We start from the raw sequence: 19,643 nt of genomic DNA, 5'->3' as shown, positions 1-19,643 counted from the left end.
CACTGCTCGACTGAGGGACCTTACAGATAACATTGAGCAAATTACACTCACTGGAGTATCTGACAATGGCTTTGAAAAAGCACTGGCGAACAGGCTACCAGTGCAGCAAGTGTCGCTGGCTGCTGGTAAGCTTTCTTGACTTGGACATATGTTTTTGCCAACACATGGCTAACCTTTGTTTACAGTACTGCTTATTCTAATTGTGTCTTGTTGGTCAAATTCAGTGTCAGACCCCATATTTATTTGTGGATAAATCAAGCACATATTTAACGTGAAGGCTGACACAAACACTCATGTAGTAGGTAACGTCACAAAAGCATGAATCATCTCTGACTGGAAATGACTTATTTGTGTTCTGATGCAAGAAATTGCCAATTAGTCACCAGTAGTTATTATTTATATTAGACTAAATGGGTTTATTTCTGTGTATGACTCTGGAAGCTATGACTGAATCATCAGTGAGGAGGGGAGTGAATCTGCCACATGCACTGAATAATCATCATTTGTTGGGTTGCTGAAGAAAGAAGCATAAATATTTCCACTTGGCTTCTGTAATTGTTTCTTCATTAACTCAATTTACTCTCATTTGTTGTCTCCAGGTAGCATCAATTCTCCTCCCATGTCATCTTCTTACCAAAGAAACCTCATTATTGTTTTGAAAGAAAGTGTTTTTCCTATCTGACAAAGAAGATGAGAAACCCAGTAGCATGAAACACATTATTTTCGCAATGATCCACAATCACACTTTAACTATACCCTAAAAAGGAACTATTTAATAGTGAGATGACACTTCAAGAATATCAGATCATTCTCATATTTCCCCCCATAAATGTGATTGGTTGCTTAATTTGGCCTTTAGTGTTGCGGCAACATATGGACTTCTAACACAGAAGCCACGTTGCAAGAGTACCTTATGTGGAAGGCAACTGCCTCGCATCAATTTCTAACCAAAACGTGACCCTGAGCTGAGGAGGGGAAAATACTTCACAATTACTCCCATTCTCTCCCTCTTCTCTTCTCCTTTTATGAGCTATGGGAGGCAGCTGGCAGCAGGAACTGGGAGCAGGAACTGGGCCCCAGATCAAACCGTTTGCTACGAAGGTGTCAGATTAACGCCAAATGCCCCCCACGAGAAGATGACTGCCTAGAACAGGACTTTGATGACATGCTCCAATTAACGGTATAACTGATGGTTTTGAGCATCCCAAAATATATGGGTAGGTAGTTATTGTTTTCAAACAAGCCCAGCAAGCCCTAAAACATACAAAAACCAAATCAAGCGTCATGAACACATTGTGAATCTAATTGAGGAATTTTAGGCAGACTTGGGGTCAATTTAATCTTACGACGGAACTTCCCTGACTGTCCTGAGACCTTTGAGTATTGGTCTAGAAAGGTAATTCATGATTCACGATGACACCACAAAATACTAAAGTTATGAATCAAATGTTTGGTTCAAGTGACAATCTTTATCAAAATGTATTGATTAAACATTGCACACCTATACAGAAAAGATAAGAAGTATGGAATACATTTTCAAAATACTTTCAAATCAGGAAAGCCTTAAGGCTATGTAGTGAAGAAAGCACTGTTAATTTCTGAGATCTCAGCACAATTAACATGTAATAGGAGGATTAATGGAGCTCTGAAGAAAAAACTATGAGTTATTGTGGCAGCTTCCAGCCAAGACTGAGTTACAATAGCTAGTTGGAAGGTCAAGAACATTTGCAATATACAAAGCAATATTTTGCGATAGTTGCCTAGTGTGAGTCCATTTCCTGGTTGCTATGGACATGATCCATATTTAGTAATGTATGCTTTTCCTAAACACCTCTCATTGTTTGGTATTCAGACTTACATGTATTTTATTCAGTCCCGTAACGCGCTCTGCAGGTGTGGCTACCTTGTGCGCTCGGAATGAATTTCATTCAACCACTGAAAACCCTCCCACTTGCTGGCCAACGGATTTTGTCATGGAGTTTTCATTTGATGGGGTTTTCAGTACATTTATCTTAAGCCATTCCTTTAAATATGGTGTACCTTTAATTAGAATTTTTGTCACATACTCAATAGAATACATTAAGAGAACGGGGTCAGATTATAAGGATCAATGAAAGAACGCCATCTATGCATCTTGGTGTCCGTTTCAGCACCAACTGATAGATAGTAAAAAATACTATAATCTTGTTGATTATTTTGGCAAATTTTAAGGTTAGGAATGTCTGTATGAATAAAAATAAAAAATGGTTTGGAGAGCTTTTAAGCACTAAATACTGTACTATTCCAAAATGATTCAAATAGCCTACATGTCCCAAATTATTGCACAACGTTAGCCTAATATGATTCATTAATGCTTGACACTCTCTGGGACAACTTACACAGATGTGACAGAGGAAAGAAAAGTAAACGGAATGGAATGATGCATAAATAAATGAATGTGGGTATTATTGACGGTGGCTCCTGATAGTGGCTAATATTTAACATGCTACAAATTGTAAAATAAAATGTAGAAAAGCCTGGGCAGATAATCAAAACATTCTAAAGCACATACATCACCTCGGCAGGTCCAGCCCTACAGAAGCCTATAGCTTGGGTCTCCAAATTTCATCCACGCAAATTATGAAGCCACACATTTAGAATTCAGAATAACGGCAAAGCTATTTATATCCTACTTCACTGTGGAAAAGGGGCTGTAATACATTTCATGATGATACGATTTTCAGTTTGTTTCCATATGGCTGGTTTCACATTCGTCTCCAGGGATCATAAGGAGAAATAATTTAAAACAACTGCTATGTGTATTTACAATCCCCTTCCCCAAACAGATTACTCATTTACCAAGCTCTTATCAATAGCTCTTATCAAATGATAAATTACAGTGCGTGGAGAATAATGTTATTTCTATCGGAAAAAAGAAAATAGGTGCTTTTTCCACTTGGAACCGGCAGGTTCGCTTGACCTTATTCATTGCGCGTAAAGGTGGTGGAATTATGATTTTTGTTATTTGATTTATTAGGATCCCCATTAGCCGACGCCAAGCTAGTCTAACTGCGGTCCGACACATAATGAAAAAACATTACAGACAAAAGACTTTACAATTTACATACATTTAAAAGCATTAACATAGTGTGTGTGTGTGTGTGTGTGTGTGTGTGTGTGTGTGTGTGTGTGTGTGTGTGTGTGTGCATCTATCAATTACACATACACACAACAAGTAGGTCACATGGGGGAGAGGTGTTTAAGTCATGAGGGAATTAAGTCAAGGTCAGAATATGGTTTATCTGTAGACACACCACCTCTGCTTCATTTATTCCATCTCCACCCAAAAGTAATAGCAGGTGAATAGCATGCTATTCTCCTGCTTAAGTTCAAGGTCAGAATACGCATTGAGAGAAAAACGCATAAAAAGGGAATTCTATTCCATTTACGCATGCTTAACTCGGGTCGGAATCGGGGAATATCTGAGTATCATCAGAGACACTTTATTTTCCATCGCAAAGCATCAAGAGAAGGCGGCAAACACATTTTCAAAAGCAGGAGAAAACAGTACATTCAATATGGAGATCCTCTTTGTTGTTGAGGCTTTCTTGTCTTGGCTGTGACTCACAAGCATTTAGTGTTTTTAGGCAACTGAGGTGGGGGCTGAGGCGGTGGGGGGTGTTGCACAAGACTGTTTTCCTCCATTTAGTTTAACAACATCCAATTGGCTGTTCCTACAATACATCCTTCCGATGTGTGATGTCAAGAGGAAAGAAATGACTCCCTGGGCAGACACAAAAATTACTGCCAACTTTTCATACTCATCCTGGGAACCTTTTATTGCATGGCAACAGACCTGCTCATCACATGTATCTTTGAATAAGTAATGTAGGCATGTCTGTTTGAAGCAAATGGGGGGGGGGGGGTGATCTTGATACAAACCAGTCCATAGTGTATAATCTTGTCATAACAATCTAGAAGTTGTGCCAACGAGTCTGAACCCCTTTGAGGGATTGTTTTAGTTATAATTCTGGTATTTTAGATATTGTTAAGTGAGTGATTACTTTATGTGACCCATGTATGATAGCACTGTATATTCCTGCGCCTCCATCTAACCCAGAGGTGGGCAACGTTTTTTGGGGGGGATGATTATTTTAGGAACAACTAGAACCAGATAGAAAGTATGTAGAACTGATAATGGACATATGTATTTTTAAATAACTGCTCTTTTTTTGGGCCGCAAATAGATTTTGACAAACAAATTGGTCAACAACAAAAAAATATGAGTGGCCCTCGGTTGAATTTCAAAAAGTTTCCCCACCCCTGAGCTAACCATTTAGTAGACAGCTGGGCCCTATAAAGCAATCCTAATAAGACAGAGGGCAGAAGCAAGGTGCTGTCAGTGGATTTAATTAATATGAAATACTGGCGGAGGGTGCGTTCTTGAAGGTAATGTTCTCCTGCTAATCTGTTGCTATGGGTATGGTTGAGACAGAGTTCAGACAGTAATGCTCATTAAGCTGGCAGCTCTCTGTCTCTGGTATTTTCAAATTGGCAAGTCATTCATACTCATCTGGACAACGGCATCATTACAGGAGCATTGGATCCTACGGAAACAGATATTGTGATTGTCTTCCAATTATTGTCAGACGCAAGTGAATTTGAGCCAATTTTTTGTATAAATCGCACTTTCTTATCGCTCTTTTGAGTTTGATATGACATTGTGATAAAAAGACATAACTAATTTACAAAAAAACAGAGCTAGTGTACATTAGTACAAACATCATGCACAGTTAGTTTCCGCTATAATGGGTATGAACCATGGATGAGGACATTCCACTGCACTGAAGTGACTTTCCCCGAAAGCCCAGAGAGGGTATAAATCTTCCTAAATGACACATTCCCTGCGACACCCGCCCTGCAGCTTGCAGTTTTACAAGACTGATGACCGTTAGGGCAATCTCTCTTCCCCTGGTTGGAGCAGAGACGTAGAGCAAATCGCTCTTCACCGCAGCCAAGCCTAGCAACACCTCAGAATTACCTCTCTGCTCAGTCTGCTGCACTGCCGTGCCTCAACTCTCTACACATTTGTCAGAAAGATTAATCGAGGCTAAAGTTTCCACTTCATCACTTTGCTGAGCAAGTGTCTTGTTCCCTGGGCACTTTGAAGACCGACAACTAGAGAACAACACTTACAGTCACTGTGTGGGACTGGGACAAATGGACAACTTGTAAAATGGTAGTGGCAATGTCTGGGAAGTGAGGAGAACTTTGAGAACATTGGGAAAGTTTCCCGCTTAATGACTTGTTTGTTTATAAAAGGTTTCCGGCAAATGAAAGAGGCATTCATGAAAAACACTGGAACAGTTACGGTATTGGCTTGACAGTTGCTGGAGCCGGGGCTACCCCCCGAATTCGCTACAATATACTTCCATTGTTGGTTTCATTGACTCTCCCCTTTAACTGCCCCTAATTGACCTATTTTTAGCTACCAGCTACTGCTGAGTTCGTTGGAGAAGATCAGCTTGAGAAAATTGAGGTGTAGTATCACGGATCTACAAATAGTATTCCCTGACAAATAATAGGTTGTTGTTTGATTATGATTTGCAGAGCTACTCATCTCCTAGCTTAGGCAATCCCCCCATAAAAACACACACATACACACAACCAGACATTGATTGATTGATTGATTGATTGATTGGAGACAGCTTGCATCAATTACAGAACATTTCCTAGGTTTTCCTACCTGCAGCAACACTAGTGGACAATGCTGGAAGTACTGGTAAAAGAATTGGGGCATTCAAAAAGTGCCCCCAACCTCCTGGCCCTACCTATATGTAACATGGTGTCAAAAGTGGGATCCATAGTGATTTGGGCAAAATATATTGATGAGGCTGAGAGAGATGAGTAAAGTTAAGATGTTTAGAACTTTAACATGGATTATCTGAGAAGATAATATGGCAACAACACACGTCATGCATCCAAGTCTTTGAACGAATTGACCCTTTACTTGACAAGTTTAAATCAAAAGACCCAAAGCTCCATGTCACATTATTGCACCCACTTTGTGTAGAAATGTTACTAAGGCCTACCTGGCAAGGGAAAGGAAAGAAGTTTACTAGGGCAGACTCATAATGGGTTCCGAAGCATTTGGAATATCTCTCGTGGGACTTCTCATGTCAGGGTCCGTTCATTTTCTCTCAGAAGCACAGTAACCTTCTTTGGGGAGCTTTACATATATATTGGATTACGAAACCGTCTCAATGTCACCCTAAGGTCTATAATAATAGTTTTAACAATGCCACGTTGACACCGAGCCATATCAGATCAACTCTCCACAGACATCTCCCAGCATCTAAAATAGCTAGGAAGGTCTTAGTGGAGGTGAGGGAGGAGAGACAAAGTAGGCCAAGGATTAACATGGAAAATAGACTTGCCTGGATCATCTTGGGCCATCGAGAGACAGAAAAATAACGAGGTTAACTAGAAAGTTATTAGCCTCCCTAGGGAACGAAGGAGAGCTTTCAAAGATTGTTAAAGAACTGACGGTGTCATGATGGACAGGTTTTTAGGGCAGGTGACAAGAAATCATCTTAACAACAGGGCAAGATCTAAAGGTGTCATGGTGGACAGGTTTTTAGAGCAGGTGACAAAGGATCATCTCAAAAACAGGGCAACAAGATCTGAGCAAATTACAACTGACTTGTGTTTTCCATCTGTAATTCTGCTCTAGTGTGCTACTGTCGCGTAAACAGAAACCACAGGCGATTTTAGCTTGGGGCCTTGCCATTTCAGAACTAGTCCGCAGAATGTTTTATATACAATGGTACTACTGTCACAATTTTTTATTAGCATTGTGTATCACAGTATATGCTTACACGCTCAAGAAGAGAAAGGCGATATACATTATGATACAAAAGTATGTGCTTCACCACTTGTCTATCAGGGTTGGGGAGTAACGGATTACATGTTACCAGCTAAAATATTGTAATCAGATTACAGATACTTTTGAAAAACTAGATGATTACCTTGAGGATTACTTTTAAATTCAGAAAGGATGTTTGCAAGAAAATAAATCTTTGACACTTCTGTTTTCTCAATGACATTCAAATCAGCATTGAAAAAAGGAGCAAGTTTAAGTTTGTTCCATCTGAGCGAGTCTGACCACAAGTCAGAGACCACAATGATGACACATCAAATGTGTTTGAAGGATTGCTGGAAAAGAGCAGGAATAGGCTTTTATAGGCTACAGTCCAAACTATGTCTTCCAATGGTGCGACTGCTGTCGACATCCAAAGATTATCCAACTTGTATAAATGCTTGGAGGTAAGGATGACAGCAGTGGATATCACTTATTATTGATATCTACATAGCGCATTCATGTGAATCACACTGCTGCTATCATTTAGCTATTTGCGCCTTACGGATTGTGGTTGTTGTGGATGGCTGTTCACAAATGTAAATGTGTATTTGAACCGAATAATGTTTGAATTAAAGAAGTTTAAGCTGCCTATCAATCATTGTTTTTGAAGCCAGTGGACAGCCAGTGAAAATGCGCTCTTGCAACAGCTGCATAGTGCAGATCCCAGCCTATAGATTAAAAGTGGGGCTTTTATTGCACAATCTAATTCATGCTGATAACAAAAAAACATCCACAGGCCTAATGAACACATGCTCAAAGTCACACACTTTTGAAAGACTTGAAAGGGGCAATCTGTAGTTGCTACATAAATCTTTGGACTTGTAAATTATATATACACACAATACCAGTCAAGTTTGGACACACCTACTCATTAAAATATTTTTCTTTATTTTTACTATTTTCTACACTGTAAAATAACAGTGAAGACAACAAAACTATGAAATAACACATATGGAATCATGTAGTAACCAAAAAAAGTGTTAAACAAATCAAAATATATTTTATATTTGAGATTCTTCAAAGTAGCCAACCTTTGACTTGATGACAGCTTTGCACACTCTTGGCATTCTCTCAACCAGCTTCACCTGGAATGCTTTTCCAACAGTCTTGAAGGAGTTCCCACATGTTAGCTGCTTTTCATTCACTCTGCGGTCCAACTCATCCCAAACCATCTCAATTGGGTTGAGGTCGGGTGATTGTGGAGGCCAGGTCATCTGATGCAGAAGTCCATCACTCTCCTTCTTGGTCAAATAGCCCTTACCGAGCCTGGAGGTGTGTTGGGTCATTGTCCTGTTGAAAAACAAATGATAGTCCCACTAAGCGCCAACCAGATGGGATGGCGTATCGTTGCAGAATGCTGTGGTAGCCATGCTTGTTAAGTGTGCCTTGAATTCTACATTAATCACAGTGTCACCAGCAAAGCACATCCACACCATCACACCTCCTCCTCCATGCTTCATGGTGGGAAGCACACATGCGGTGATCATCCGTTCACCTATTCTACGTCTTACAAAGACACGGCGGTTGGAACCAAAATTCGGGACTCCTCAGACCAAAGGACAGATTTCCACCAGTCTAATGTCCATTGCTCATGTTTCTTGGCCCAAGCCTCTTTTTCTTATTGATGTCCTTTCGTAGTGGTTTCTTTGCAGCAATTCAACCATGAAGGCCTAATTCAGGCAGTCTACTCTGAACAGTTGATGTTGAGATGTGTCTGTTACTTGAACTCCATGAAGCATTTATTTGGTCTGCAATCTGAGGTGCAGTTAACTCTAATGAACGTATCCTCTGCTGCAGAGGTAACTCTGGGTCTTCCTGTGGCGGTCCTCATGAGAGCCAATTTCAACATAGCGCTTGGTGATTTTTGCGACCACTTGAAGAAACATTCAAAGTTCTTGAAATGTTACGGATTGACTGACCTTCATGTCTTAAAGTAATGATGGACTGTCGTTACTCTTTGCTTATTTGAGCTGTTCTTGTCATAATATGGACTTTGTCGTTTACCAAATAGGGCTAACTTCTGTATACCACCCCTACCTTTTCACAACACATCTGATTGGCTCAAATGCATTAAGAAGGAAAGAAATTCCACAAATTAACTTTTAACAAGGCACACCTGTCAATTGAAATGCATTCCAAGTGACTACCTCATGAAGCTGGTTGAGAGAATGCCAAGAGTGTGCAAAGCTGTCATCAAGGCAAAGGATGGCTACTTTGACGAATCTCAAATATATTTGTTTAACACTTTTTTGGGTTCTACATGATTCCATATATGTTATTTCATAGTTGTGTTGTCTTCACGATTATTCTACAATGTAGAAAACAGTACAAATAAAAATCATTGAATGAGTGTGTCCAAACTTCTGATTGGTACTGTATATATCCATTGATTCACTTATAAATGCCTCATGAGCTTAGTTCAACTGTCACACTACATGAGAACCCAAAATATAAGCTTGTTTTTCGCCAATGTTTGTAAACAGAAACACACACTGTATAGCCTCATAAAAATGGTTAAAACAATAATTTTGATATCATGGATAGTCAGTCCTTACATCCATAGCTCTGTCTAGTAATCTGAGAGTGGAAACATTCCTCTAGGCCCATCCCTCAGCTTTTTACCAAAACAGAAGCAGGGTGACTGTTTTGCTATTGTTTCATCTGTAGATTTGACCTTTAAACAGCTGCATATTAACAAGATGTCAAAGTGTCACCAACAAAAAGGTAAACAATAGGCCTATAGCAAATGCAGCATATGGCATTCATTTTTCACATGTACATAGCACTTTTCAATAGTGCTCAAAGCACGCCATTTCATGAGCGCCGCATTTATTTTTCAACTTGAATCAATGAGCCCAATCAGTCCTCCATGACAACAAAATCATAAACAACAGAGTAGGGCTGGCTAATAAGTCCTTAGTTTTGGGGTTCTGCTCAGGTAGAACAATTTGGCTAATCTATACTTCCATATTTCCAAGTCCTATTCTTGAAGATCAAGGGGTATTATAAGGGCACAAGGTGAGACCCAGATGCAGACACAGGAGGCAGATGGTTAGAATACAAGATGTTTATTAACAATCCAAAAGGGGTAGGCAAGAGAATGGTTGTGGACAGGCAAAAGGTCAAAACCAGTTCAGAGTTCCAGAGGTACAGAATGGCAGGCACGCTCGAGGAGCCGTGCAGGTAGAATGGTCAGGCAGGCAGGTACAGAGTCCAGAAAACAGGCAAAGGTCAAAACTGGGAGGACTATTAGAAGAGAATAGAAAAGCAGGAGCATAGGAAAAACCACACTGGTTGACTTGAACATACAAGACGAACTGGCACAGAGAGACAGGAAACACAGAGATAAATACAACAGAGAAAATAAGCGACACCTGGGGGGGTGGAGACAATTACAAGGACAGGTGAAACAGATCAGGGTGTGACAGTACCCCCTCAAGGGGCTCCACCTGGCGTCCTACCTGGACGCATACCTGGTTGACCGGGGTGTCGGCAGTGGAAGTCGGCGATGAGGGCTGGATCCAGGATGTCTCTAGCAGGAACCCAGCACCTCTCCTCCAGGCCGTAACACTCCCAGTCAACCAGGTACTGGAAACCCCTGCCCTGTGGTCGAACACTCAGGAGGCATTTTACCTTGTATACCGGATGGCTGTCAATGACACAGGGAGGTGGGGGGGTGCGTCTGGGAACAGAAGACAAAAAACAGTGAGACACAGGCTTAATCTTAGACACATGGAAAGTAGGGCGAATACAGAGGATACGGGGTAACAAGTGATGGACAGCAGTGGAACTAAGGACTTTAAAGATGGGAAACAGACCAGAGAAACGGGGGGTCAGTTTGCGAGACTCTACCAGAAGGGGCAGGTCCCGTGTAGACAGCCATACCCCTCTGCCCAATGCGGTAGCGGGGAACAGGAGTCCACTTGTTGACGATACCTAGAGTTGGTCTTGAGAAGTGCTACCCGAGCTCTTCTCCAGGTACGTCGACAGCGGCGGATGAACATCTGGGCCGAGGGTATGTTGACTTCCGGTTCTTGTCCTGGGAGGAGGCGGATTACCCTTTTGAGTGCTCCATGGGATGAGTCCCGTGGCAGAACAGGGAAGGGTGTTTCGGGCATACTCTGCCAGAAGGAGCTTGCCGTGGTGTGTTGTTCTGGCGCACACCTTGCATGAGGCGACGAAGGCAGAGATGTCAGGAACCATTGTGGGCCACCAGAAACGTTGTTGGAGGAATGCTAGGGTAGGGCGGGAACCTGGATAACAGGTTAGCTTGGAGGAATGAGCCCATTCCAGGACCGGACTGAGTTAGGGACAAACAGCCGATTACCCGGGCCCCCTTCAAGTCCAGGCTGGGAGCGTTGTGTCTTGCGAACCAGGGTCTCAATACCCCAACCCACTGTGGCTGCAAGGCTTGAGGTAGGGAGAATGGTTTCAGAGGTCGAGGGTGTGGCAGAGGAACTGTATAGGCGAGAGAGAGTGTCAGGCTTCACATTTTAGGACCCTGGGCGGTAGGAAATGGTGAAGTTGAATCTAGTAAACAAGAGAGCCCACGGGCATGCCTGGAGTTAAGACGCTTGGCTGTACGGAGATATTCCACATTGTTATGGTCGGTCCAGACCAAGAATGGCTGTTCTGCTCCTTCCAGCCAGTGCCTCCACTCTTCCAACCCCATCTTGACTGGCAGGAGTTCTCGGATGCCTACGTCATAGTTCCTCTCTGCAGGGTTGAGACGATGGGACAAGAAGGCACAGGGATGAAGCTTTTGATCGTGGGCAGATCACTGGGACAGGATGGCCCCCAATCCAACACCAGAAGCATCAACCTGAAATTGACGAAAAGGGTCCGGATGGATGAGGATGGGTGCTGTTGTGAACCAATGCTTCAGGTCCACAAAGGCTTTGTCGACAGCTGGAGACCATGTGAACTTTGGGAGAAGTGAGTGCCGAGACGGGGGCCGCCAGGGTGCTATAACCCCGAATGAAACGGAGGTAGAAGTTTGCGAAACCTAGGCAACGTTGCAACTGCACCCTGGACGTAGGTCCAGGGCGATTGTAGAGGGGTGGAACTCACTTCTTGGCTTTCACAAACAATTGGTTCTCCAGGAGGCGCTGAAGGACCTGCCTGACATGAAGAACATGTTCTTGGGCAGGCTGGGAAAAAAACAGGATGTCGTCAAGGTTGACGAACACAAAATGGTTTAGCATGTCCTGGAGAACATCGTTTACCAAATCCTGGAAGACAGCGGGGGCGTTGGTGAGTCCAAACGGCATGACTTGGTACTCATAGTGTCCTCTGGCTGTGTTGAAGGCTGTCTTCCACTCATCCCCTTCGTGTATCCGAACCAGGTGGTAGGCATTCCGAAGGTCCAGCTTGGAAAAAATTATGGCCCCTTGGAGAGGCTCAAAAGCCAAGGAGAGGAGTGGTATGGGGTAATGATTTTTACCAGTAATGTCATTCAGTCCCCGGTAGTCAATGCACGGACGCAGGGTCTTGTCCTTCTCCACAAAGAAAAACCCTGCACCGGCAGGAGATGCAGAAGGACGAATGGCCCCAGTAGCCAGAGACTCCTCTATGTACTCCTCCATAGCCTTGGTCTCCAGCCCGGATAGAGAATATTGCAGACCACGAGGTGGTGTGGTGCCTGGGAGAAGATCAATGGCACAATCATAAGGATGGTGCGGGGGAAGGGAAGTAGAATGTGCCTTACTGAACACTAACAGGAGGTCATGGTATTCAGTGGGAATGGCAGAAACATCTAAAGCCTTGCTAACGTCCTGAGGAAGACGTCTCAGGGAAGGCTGTGCTGCTTGAAGACAGTGGGAATGGCAAAATGGGCTCCAACCCAGGATAGAGCTTGTGGTCCAGTCAATAACAGGGTGTGTTTTTGGAGCCAGGAATATCCCAAGACAACAGTAACATAGGGAGATGCAATGAGGAGGAACTCTATGGTCTCATTGTGGTTACCTGAAACCCGTATATGAACGGGCACAGTAATATGGGTGACTCCACCTATTGAGTGGCCGTCCAGTGCCCTAGCATCCATGGGAACCGAGAGAGGTAGAGTGGGAATACCAAGCTCCGAAGCAATAGTGGCATCCATAAAACTTTCATCAGCCCCAGAGTCAATTGAGCACTCAGAGAGACTTAGATTGGTCTCCCCACAGCAAAAGCACAAAAAAAGGTGTGCGAGTGATGGGAATTAGGGAACTCCCAGTCTGGCTCACCAGAGTACTTGTACCCACCAGAGACAAGGGTTTCCTAACAGAGCAGGTAGCTATATAATGTCCTGCCCCTCCACAGTACAGACAACAGTTTGAAATCTGCCTACGTGAGCGTTGCCCAACCGATAACCTAGTTCTTCCCAATTGCATAGGCTCAGGAGTATCCAACTCACCTGTCGTTGATGATTCACGAGGGAACTCGGGTGGCTTCGGATCCTCTCGGAAAAACTGCCTTCGGGAACTTCTGGAATCCTTTCAAGGTGAGCGAGCCATAGCGGAGGAACGAGTGTGCCCGAGGCCAGACCTCCTCTCACTTCCCTTAAATGTCCATCAATTCTAATGGTTAGGGCGATGAGGGAGTTGAGGTCCTCCGGCAATTCCCGAGCAGCTAGCTCATCTTTTACCATCTCAGATAATCCATGAAGAAGAAAGGTATCAAAAAGAGACTCGGGATTCCAGTCACTCTCGGCAGCCAATGTGCGAAAATCAACCGCGTAGTCTGCCACGCTACGGGAGTTTTGACGTAATTCAAGAAGTTTACTGGCCTCCTCTCTCCCGGATACCGGAGACTCGAATACCTTCCTCACATCTGCCATGAAATCCTCCAGATGACAACAAATGGTGGATTGTTGCTCCCAAACTGCCATAGCCCAGGAGAGCGCCCTTCCCGACATCAGCATAATAATAGTCTGAAGGAAACGAAGGATGGCTGTAGCTCATAAATAAGAGAGAAAGAAAACCCCAGCAGGTACCAGGATCCCCAGAATTTCGCTCCGGAGGAGGTAAGCGGGGTTCTCGGGGAGCCGGAGTAGGCTGTACAAACGCACCACAAATAGGGAAAAGGTTACTGGCTGGTTGGGGTTTCTCAGAGGTGGCAGGCTGCCTCTGAGCTAACTCCCTGATTTGCTCCATTATAGCTTTAAACCCTTAGTCGTGGCGTTCCGTCAAGGAACGGAGCCCTTCCAGAAGGTCCTGTAACAGCTCCTCATGTCTCCCAATGGTGGCTCCCTGCAGGGAGACAGCGTGGCGGAGCTGGTCCAAGTCTGCTGGGTCTGTCATAGCCAGTTTGTACTATAAGGGCACAAGGCGAGGCCCAGATGCAGACATGGGAAGCAGATGGTTAGAGTCCAAGATGTTTATTAACAATCCAAAAGAGGTAGGCAAGAGAATGGTCGTGGACAGGCAAAAGGTCAAAACCAGTTCAGAGATCCAGAGGTACAGAATGGCAGGCCGGCTCGAGGTCAGGCAGGCAGGAATGGAGTACAGAAAACAGGCAAAGGTCAAAACCGGGAGGACTAGTAGAAGAGAATCGAAAAGCAGGAGCACGGGAAAAACCACACTGGTTGACTTGAACATACAAGACGAACTGGCAGAGAGAGACACGAAACACAGGGATAAATAAGCGACACCTGGAGGGGGTGGAGACAATCACAAGGACAGGTATAACATTTATTGGAATGACTGGAATTATGATATATTTACATTAAAAACCAAAGTCTATCATTTAATAAGGGATGCACGATATATCCCTAAGCATATCGGAATCGGCCGATTATAGCTAAAAATGTCTAGTTTAACGCCGATGGGCAAAACCAATGTCAAAGCTGATGTGCATACCTATATAACGTAGGTAGATGAAGAAATGACGCCATGAAAAACATAGTGCTACACGTGCAACACAGCATTCCTAACCTAGCCCACAATGTCTGCTGTGTGGATCAAGCAGTCAACAGGTCGAGCAGTCATTTGAAAGAGTAAGAACATTTCAGCGAGACAACTCAAAGGCAAAATCCATTAAACGCCAAGATAATGGAATTCATTGCCCTTGACAATCAACCGTTCTCTGTCGTGGATGATGTTGGCTTTTGCCGACTGGTCGAGCACTGGTACACACTACCAAGTTGGCGCTATTTTTCAGATGCTACCCTACCGGAGTTACACAGAATTATTGAAACTCACATCCATGAGTGTCACTGCTATTAGCTTCATGACTGACATTTGGACCAGCGATGTCAGCCCCATGAGCATTAGGAGTCTGACAGTCCAGTGGGTCCACGAGGATTTCATACTGAAGAAAGCCATATCGCATGCTGAAGAATGTGCTGGTTCTCATACCGCTGCTGCCATTTCAATGGCATTTGAGAACATGTTTGAAACTTGGAAACATGAACACTCCTAGCTCCATTCGAACAACTGACTCGTGAAATAAGCTCAACTGTGTTTGCAGCAGACGTGATACCCTGTCATGGCATTGAAACGCCTGCTCAACAAAAATGCCAACACAGACCATGGGGTTAACTTGGAAAATAACTCTACTAGAGGCTGTGAACAAGCGATTTGGTGGCATTCTCTCTGAGCCTCTATGGTGTCATGCTCGATGCTAGGTACAAGGACCGCTACTTCGATGCAGACAAGAAATAGGGTTTAAGTGAAATGTTACAGACACAGTTGGACAAGATGGAAACGGACACAGTGACAGTGCGCACCGAGGAAGAGAGGCCACGGACAGCTGAAACCTCACTGCTTGACATGTATGATGAAATCCTGGTTGAGACTGAACAAATGAACAACGAAACAGCACAGCAAATAAGTGAAAGAAATTGGTTTTGATTATGTTTTACGGGTAAGGGGGACATACGTAAATGCCAACAAAATAACTTTTTGGTCAGTGTGTGTGTGTGTTTAAACTATTTAACTGTACTAAAATGCGCAACATTTTTATATACCGATTATCGGTATACTTTTTTTTGGAAAGGAAAATATTGGATGTCGGCCAAAATGTTTATATCGGTACATCCCTACATTTAATTGTATTATTATATGTAGTAGAAAGCGATGGGTTAGAATAAGCCTACATAACCAACCCATAAAGTAAAATGTAACATCCAAATATGGCCAGCTATGTAAACTTTAACATTGATTTATCCTACAATAGATGTCATTCAATTGGTAACATACATTTTTCTTCTAATGCCTCTTAACCTCTTGGGGCTAGGTGGGACGCTAGCGTGCCACCCGTGGTGCACTCCATCAACAGCAGGTGCATTTCAAGAGCGGCAAATTTGAATCCAAATAAATATCAAAATTCAAATTTTTCAAAAATACAACTATTTTACACCATTTGAAAGATAAACATCTCCTTAATCTAACCACGTTTTACGATTTCAAAAAGGTTTTACGGCGAAAGCATAAATTTAGAGTATGTTAGGACAGTACATTTACAAGAGTTGTGTGTAATGTTTTGTCAAGTCAAAGACAGGGTCACCAAAACCATAAAACCAGCTAAAATGATGCACTAACCTTTTACAATCTCCATCAGATGACACTCCTAGGACATTATGTTAGACAATGCATGCATTTTTAGTTCTATCAAGTTCATATTTATATCCAAAAACAGCGTTTTACTATGGCATTGATGTTGAGGAAATCGTTTCCCTCCAATAACCGGCAGTCAAGTCAGCGTCACAAATTAAATAATTAAAATTAGAAAACATTGGTAAAATATTATATTGTCATTTAAAGAATTATAGATTTACATCTCTTGAACGCAATCAACTTGCCAGATTTAAAAATAACCTTACTGGGAAATCACACTTTGCAATAATCTGAGCACTGCGCCCAGAAAAATACGCATTGCGATACAGACTAGACGTCATGTTGGGGAGATCTAAAATCGAAAATACTATGTAAATAATCCATTACCTTTGATTCTCTTCATCAGATGTCACTTCCAGGTATCACAGGTCCATAACGAATGTAGTTTTGTTCAAAAAAGCTCATCATTTATGTCCAAAAATCTCCGTCTCGTTAGCACATGATGTAAGCCAGCCGGACTTCTCGTCATGAACGAGGGGAAAAAATATATTTCCGTTCGTTCAAACATGTCAAACGTTGTATAGCATAAATCATTAGGGCCTTTTTTAACCAGAACATGAATAATATTCAAGGTGGACGAATGCATACTCTTTTATAACGTATTGGAACGAGGGTACCCAACATGAACTCGCGCGCCAGGTGTCTAATGGGACATCATCGTTCCATGGCTCTTGTTCGGTCAGATCTCCCTCCAGAAGACTCAAAACACTTTGTAAAGGCTGGTGACATCTAGTGGAAGCAATAGGAAGTGCCAAAATATTCCTAAACCCCTGTGTTTTTCAATGGGATAGGTTTAAAGTCAATACAACACATCAGGTATCCACTTCATGTCAGAAAATGTCTCAGGGTTTTGCCTGCCAAATGAGTTCTGTTATACTCACAGACACCATTCAAACAGTTTTGGAAACTTTAGAGTGTTTTCTATCCATATATAATAAGTATATGCATATTCTAGTTACTGGGTAGGATTAGTAACCAGATTAAATCGGGTACATTTTTTTTATCCAGACGTGCAAATGCTGCCCCCTAGACCCAACAGGTTAAGGGGAAAGTAATCTAAAAGTAACTGTATGTAATCAGCTTACGTTACTGAGTTTGGGTAATCCAAAAGTTAAGTTACTGATTACAATTGGACAGGTAACAAGTAACTAATGGATTACACTTAGAAAGTAACCTACCCAACCCTGTTGGCTACATACGAATAAAATGTATACTGAACAAAAATAGAAGAAACGCAACATGTAAAATGTTGGTTCCATGTTTCATGAGCTGAAATAAAAGATCCTATAAAATGTTCTATATGCACAAAAAGCTTATTTCTTTAAAATGATGTGAACCAATTTGTTTACATCCCTTTCAGTGAGCATTTCTCCTTTGCCAAGATAATCCATCCACCTGACAGGTGTGGCATATCAAGAAGCTGATTAAACAGCATGATCATTACACAGGTGCACCTTGTGCTGGGGGACAATAAAAGGCCACTCTAAACTGTGCAGTTTTGTCACAAAACACAATGCCACGTCTCAAGTTGAGAGAGCGTGCAATTGGCATGCTGACTGCAGGAATGTCCACCAGAGCTGTTATAGAATTTAATGTTCATCTCTCTACCATAAGCCGCCTCCAACTTCATTTAGAGAATTTGCGAGTACGTCCAACCGTCCTCACAACCACAGACAACGTGTAACCATGCCAGCCCAAGACCTCCACATCCGGCTTCTTCACCTGCGGGATCATCTGAGACGAGCCACCCAGACAGCTGATGAAACTGAAGAGTAAATTTATGTCTGTAATAAAAACATTTTGATTGGCTGGGCCTATGCCCTCCCAGGCTCACCCATGGCCTGCCCATTCATGTGAAATCCATACATTAGGGCCTAATTTATTCATTTCAAATGGACTGATTTCCTTACATGAATTGTAACTGAGTAAAATCATTGAAATTGTTCCATGTTGCGTTTATGTTTTCGTTCAGTATAAATACATTTACTGATTTAATTATTGATTCAGCATAACAGTTCAGGCAATAGTGAACCTACACTGCCACCCAGTGGTGATTTAGTGATACTACAGCGAGTACCATAATTCATTGGACAGTGACAATTATTTTGTTATTTTGGTTCTGTACTCTAGCACTATGAGTTTGAAAGGATACAATGACAATGAGGGTGAAGTGCAGACTGTCAGATTTAACTTGAGGGTGTTTTCATACATATCGGATGAACCGTTTAGAAATGACAGCACCTTTTGTACATGGTCCCCCCATTTTAGGGTACTACAGGTATTTGTTGAATTGGCTTCACAGATGTGTGTCGTTAGGCAGGTATATTCTTTGCTGTTGATGAATAGTATTGATTCTAGAGTTTGCTATTGCCTTTGGAGGTTGTTGTTGGGGTGTGACAACATGAGGAACACAGCAGTGTCGATGCAAATGAAGCTGGCCGTCATAAGGCTCAGAAATGAAAATCAATCAGGAACATTGCAAAAACCCTTGGCACGTCCAAGTCAACATGTTGGTTCATCATTAACAAGAAAATAACAACCGGTGAACTCAATTATGTCAAAAGACCCGGATGACTGAGGAAGACCACTGTAGTGGATGACCGGAGAATATTCTCTATGGTGAAGAAACCCCCCCCTGACAACAGCCCAAAATATAAAAAACACTCTCCTGGATGCAGGTGTAGATGTGTCAAAGTCTACCATACGTAGAAGACTACACCAGCAGGACTACAGAGGGTACACTACAAGATGCAAACCACTGATAAGCCTGAAGAACAGAAAGGCGAGATTACAGTTTGCTAAAAAGCACCTAAAAGAGCCAAGAGCTCTGGAAAAAAGTATTGTGGACAGATGAGACAAAAATTAACATGTACCAGAGTGATGGAAAGAGGAAAGTGTGGAGAACAGAAAGACATGCCCATGATCCAAAGCATACCATCTCATCCATGAAACATGGTGGAGGGGGTGTTATGGCTTGGGCCTGTATGGCTGCCAGTGGAACAGGCTCATTTGTCTTCATCGATGTGACTGCAGACAGAAGTAGAATAATGAATTCTGAAGTCTACAGAAATATTTTATCTGCTCAGATAAAACCAAATGCCTCCAAATTCATTGGACGGCATTTCATCATGCAACAAGACAATGAC

The sequence above is a fragment of the Salmo salar genome, chromosome 01 (genome assembly GCF_965601325.2).
Source record: "Salmo salar chromosome 01, fSalSal1, whole genome shotgun sequence".
In the NCBI taxonomy this organism is placed as follows: domain Eukaryota; kingdom Metazoa; phylum Chordata; class Actinopteri; order Salmoniformes; family Salmonidae; genus Salmo; species Salmo salar.
The sequence above is the reverse complement of the archived record's forward strand: the minus strand, read 5'-3'. Positions refer to the sequence as shown.